Source organism: Trichomycterus rosablanca, chromosome 1, assembly GCF_030014385.1.
Source record: "Trichomycterus rosablanca isolate fTriRos1 chromosome 1, fTriRos1.hap1, whole genome shotgun sequence".
NCBI lineage: Eukaryota > Metazoa > Chordata > Actinopteri > Siluriformes > Trichomycteridae > Trichomycterus > Trichomycterus rosablanca.
The window spans coordinates 8,898,421-8,904,420 of NC_085988.1; positions in this window are offsets into that span (position 1 = coordinate 8,898,421).

Consider the following 6,000-nt stretch of genomic DNA (forward strand, 5'->3'; position numbering starts at 1 on the left):
CTGCTCTGTGGGGGTCCTGACCATTAAAGAACAGGGTGAAAGGGGGCTAACAAGGCATGTAGAGAAACAGATGGACTACTAAACAGTCATTTCTGTTGATGCTCCTCAGTTTAGAAATGACACCATCATGGACACCAGGTTTCTCATATGTTGTTCATCATCTGTAAAGGGTTTAGAATCACATACTCATGAGAAAAGTCCAGTCTCTGTCGGCCCTGAATAGAAATACTTAATGAGGAAAGAAAAGAAGGTATGAAAGTGTGTTTCAGGGACAGAACTGAAACAGGAACTTACCAATCAGTCTGTCGGTCTGGGTGCAGAACTTCCTCTTGTTGGTTTGTACTGCAAAACCTCACATCAGTTTGACATGAACATCAGTTTGAGGTGAACATCAGACGATGAAGCTTCTGATCTGTTTTCTGATCTCCGTACACACAGCTCAGTGTGGTGAGTACATGAATACTGATGTTTATTTATATATGAGGTATAAAATGATAAAATCTTCCCACTTCCAGCAGTACTGAGGAATCATTATATCCAGATGTAGTGTGTATATGTTCCTCTGTTGATGCATTATGGTGGAATATATTAATGATTAAATCTGGTTGTTCAGCCATCAGTATTGTTAATGATTCTCTTTATCACTGAGTGGAACCTAGTTTGTTCAGGTTTATAAAAAAAAGCTTGGAATGCCACATGGTCCCAGGTTTGATCTTAGGCTCAGCTCAGTTTGGTATGTGCATTTGGCATTTATTCAATGTCAGTCTTTATATTTCCGTGGTCTCTACAACTGTTTTCATGTAATGAACTGATTGGAGCGTTCATTTACAGTCTGTTTGTGGTGGGTCTGATTTATTTGGTGACAGACCCTGGACAGGTCACCAGTCCATCACATGCCAAACAAACATCCACACTCACACTCAGCGCTTTAGTAGCTTCAGTTAACCTGACTGCATGTCTTGGTACTTGTGGGGGGAATTCGGAGCACCCGGGGAAAACACATGAAGACAAGAGGGAGAACATGCAAACTCCACACAGAATGGACTGGTCGGGGAATAGAACACAGGCCCTTCTTACTGTGAGGCGACAGCATTACCAACTGTACCGTACTCTGTCCACAGCAAAAACTACTTTTACTTCTCTTATAGGTCTAGTTTTGGCTTGAGAGTCTAAAATGTGACTCTGTGCCCATATAAACAGAGCTAAACAATGCATACCTTATGCTAAGAGGATATTTGTGTCTTACATGAATTAGATGCTACTACTGGCCACAGTGGCTCAGTGGGTAGCACCGTCGCCTCACAGCAAGAAGGTCCTGGGTTCGATCCCCAGTCGGGGCGGTCCGGGTCCTTTGTTTGTGGAGTTTGCATGTTCTCCCCGTGTCTGCGTGGGTTTCCTCCGGGAGCTCCGGTTTCCTCCCACAGTCCAAAAACATGCAGTCGGGTTAATTGGAAACACTGAATTGCCCTATAGGTGAATGTGTGTGTGTGTGTGTGTGTCTGCCCTGCGATGGACTGGCGCCGTGTCCAGGGTGTTACTGTGTGCCTTATGCTTATTGAAAAGCTGGGATAGAACCTCCAGCAGAACCTCCACCCCCTTGACCCTGATTGGATAAGCGGTTAAGACAGTTAATGAGTGAGTGAGTGAGTACTGTCCACAGTTACCAAAGTAACCAAAGTGTAAAACGTAATGTTAAAATCCTAATAAATAAACAGACAACAACAAGAGGAGCCTCTACTTAATGAATTAATGCTCATTGAGACACAGGTGACTGCTGGTCAAGAGAAAGTGGCACAGGCGGCAGGTGGGCATGATACTGTAGAACACACCCCTCCACCTGAGCTATATGGCAAATGGGCCTGTTAAAGACAACCTCCTGAACAAATGGCTTCCAAAGTTTCCAGATTTCTATTAATAATAAATAGCGGAAGCCTAATGCACCACCAATTCAAGTTGGGGAGAGAGAGGAAGGACCAGCTGTAATTTCTTTGTTGATTTCTCTTTACTTACTGATGATAAAAATAATGATTTGTCTTTAGTTCATTAAATAAAGATTTTGTCATGTTGTGTGACTCCCATCCTTCCTTCTGTTATTAGGAATATTCAGTCTGAGTGGCACAGTGGGGGGTGATATATCCCTTATCTGTGAAACTAAAGTGAACGCTTCCTGGAGTAAAGGTGGAGACAGAGAAAGAGTGGAGATCGTCAGTGGTCGAGATGGAGAAACCACCAATCACAAGAGAGACGACAGATACAGTTTATTAACTGATTTATCACTTCATATAAAGAATCTTACTCTATCAGACTCTGGGATTTATTACTGTAATAAGACTCCAGTGGTGAATCTCACTGTAACTCCATTACAAGGTGAGTGAACGTCTAACTGTGTGTGTGTGTGTGTGTGTGTGTGTTGTTATAAGCTGGTAGTTCTCAATCTTTTTCTAACTGGACTGTGAGAGTCAACATGTATTAGTAAGTGAAGAAAAAAGATGTAGTTTGATAGGTGTCCAAATACTTTTAGCCATACATTGTGTTTTTTTTTTTCTGGAAACTTATCCAGTGTTGCGGCATAAGCGTCACAAATGAACCACCCTGGTAAATTGGTCTCTCTGGCTTCTTTGTCGGCCCCTTTGTTGGCACACTTAAATATTTCTGAGGTCTTGGGGCTGGACCACTCTGTCCAGTCTGTTTTTTTTTGCTGATGAGGGTTTTTGGCATTCATTTGTGTTCTGGGAACTCGCCCCAGTGCCTGGTAGAGTGGATAGCCCATGGGGTGGTGTGACTTCCCTTTTCTGGAGCTGGATACGCCCATGAATCTACAGGTATGTGCACTGGTTTGCGGATTGATGTGGTAGAGGTTCTGCTCCAGTTTTGACAGACCTGGAAAGTTCGGACGGTTCTCTGTCTGTTCTATTGGACTGATTTGCTGCAGAAGGCTGAAGTAACCTCTTATATTGTGACATCCGAATCTCAATCATGCACTATTTCTTTTCTGTCCACTTGCGGGCAGCGCATGTTTTCATGTCTTTGTTTTTACTACAACCCCAAATCAGAAAAAAGTTGGGACAGTATGGAAAATGCAAATAATAAAAACACAGAGTTTCTAACATTTACTTTGACTTTTATTTGATCACAGACAGGATGAAGCTGAGATATTTCATGTTTTATCTGCTCAACTTCATTTAATTTATTAATAAACATCCATTCCTGCATTTCAGGCCTGCAACACATTCCAAAAAATGTTGGGACAGTAAAGCATTTACCACTTTGTAATGTTGCCGTTCCTTTTCACCACTTTAAATAAATTTTAAATAAATTTTAAATTCTCCACACATTCTCTATTGGGGACAGGTCAGTACTGCAGGCAGGCCAGTCCAGTACACGTACCCTCTTCTTCCGCAGCCACGCCTCTGTAATGTGTGCAGCAGGTGGTTTTGCATCGTCTTGTTGAAAAATGCTGGACGTCCCTGGAAAAGGCGTCTTGAAGGCAGCACATGTTGCTCTAAGATCTTAATGTACTTTTCTGTATTAATGCTGCATCACAGAGTGTAAATGACCTTTACCAAGAGCACTGACACACCCCCATACCATGATACACCCTGGTACTGACACACCCCCATACCATGAGAGACCCTGGTACTGACACACCCCATACCATGACAGATCCTGGTACTGACACACCCCCATACCATGACACACCCTGGAACTGACACGCCCGCATACCATGACAGACCCTGGTACTGACACGCCCGCATACCATGACAGACCCTGGTACTGACACACCCCCATACCATGATACACCCTGGTACTGACACACCCCCATACCATGATACACCCTGGTACTGACACACCCCCATACCATGACAGACTCTGGTACTGACACACCCCCATACCATGACAGACCCTGGTACTGACACACCCCCATACCATGACACACCCTGGTACTGACACACCCCCATACCATGACAGACTCTGGTACTGACACACCCCATACCTTGAAAGACCCTGGTACTGACACCCCCCCATACCATGATACACCCTGGTACTGACACACCCCCATACCATGAGAGACCCTGGTACTGACACACCCCATACCATGACAGATCCTGGTACTGACACACCCCCATACCATGACACACCCTGGAACTGACACGCCCGCATACCATGACAGACCCTGGTACTGACACGCCCGCATACCATGACAGACCCTGGTACTGACACACCCCCATACCATGATACACCCTGGTACTGACACACCCCCATACCATGATACACCCTGGTACTGACACACCCCCATACCATGACAGACTCTGGTACTGACACACACCCATACCATGACAGACCCTGGTACTGACACACCCCCATACCATGACACACCCTGGTACTGACACACCCCTATACCATGACAGACCCTGGTACTGACACTCCCCCATACCATGACACACCCTGGCTTTTGGACGTGTTACTGATAACAGTCTGGATGGTCTTTTTCGTCTTTGGTTCAGTGCACACAGCATCAAAGTAAATGTAAGAAACACTGCATTGTTATTTTATTTGCATTTTTCAAACTGTCCCAACTTGATTTGAAGTTGTATTTTGGCTGCATATTTTTTGGGGACTCCCCTTTTTGTTAGTGGCTTTGTGTTAGTGGGGTGATGATGTGGCAGCAGTGGGGTGATGTGGCAGTGTTTGGGCTGGTTAAAAACCAGATGGGCAGCTGCATTTTGAATGAGCTGCAAGGGTTTAATAGTGGACATGGGAGCTCCTGCCAGGAGGGAGTTACAGTCGTTCAGCCGTGAGATCACAAGTGACTGTACAAGAATCTGAGTGGCTTCCATGGAGAGAAATGGCCAAATCTTCCTGATGTTGTAGAGAAGGAACCAGCACGATCTTGAGAAGAGAAGGTCAGCTGGTTATCCAGGACGACACCAAGGCTTCTTACATTATCAGATGGTCTGATCTGGGAGTCATCCAGAGAGATGACTAGGTCCTGGGTTGGAGATCTCCAGGAATAAGTAACATCTCTATCTTGCTGGGATTAAGTTTTAGATGATGAGCTGTCATCCATTGTGAGATATCTCGCAGACATGCTGAGAAGCGAGCTGAGACTTGTGTGTCTGAAGGAGGAAATGAAAGAATGAACTGAGTATCATCTGCATAGGAGTGGTAGGAGAAGTCATGGGAGGTGACCTTACCCAGAGAGCGGGTGTAGATAGAGAAAAGAAGTTGGCCATGTACAGAGCCCTGAGGAACACCGGTTAAGAGAGTGCATGTAGGGGATATACAGTGTATCACAAAAGTGAGTACACCCCTCACATTTCTGCAGATATTTAACTATATCTTTTCATGGGACAACACTGACAAAATGACACTTTGACACAATGAAAAGTAGTCTGTGTGCAGCTTATATAACAGTGTAAATTTATTCTTCCCTCAAAATAACTCAATATACAGCCATTAATGTATAAACCACCGGCAACAAAAGTGAGTACACCCCTTAGTGAAAGTTCCTGAAGTGTCAATATTTTGTGTGGCCACCATTATTTTCCAGAACTGCCTTAACTCTCCTGGGCATGGAGTTTACCAGAGCTTCACAGGTTGCCACTGGAATGCTTTTCCGCTCCTCCATGACGACATCACGGAGCTGGCGGATATTCGAGACTTTGCGCTCCTCCACCTTCCGCTTGAGGATGCCCCAAAGATGTTCTATTGGGTTTAGGTCTGGAGACATGCTTGGCCAGTCCATCACCTTTACCCTCAGCCTCTTCAATAAAGCAGTGGTCGTCTTAGAGGTGTGTTTGGGGTCATTATCATGCTGGAACACTGCCCTGCGACCCAGTTTCCGGAGGGAGGGGATCATGCTCTGCTTCAGTATTTCACAGTACATATTGGAGTTCATGTGTCCCTCAATGAAATGTAACTCCCCAACACCTGCTGCACTCATGCAGCCCCAGACCATGGCATTCCCACCACCATGCTTGACTGTAGGCATGACACACT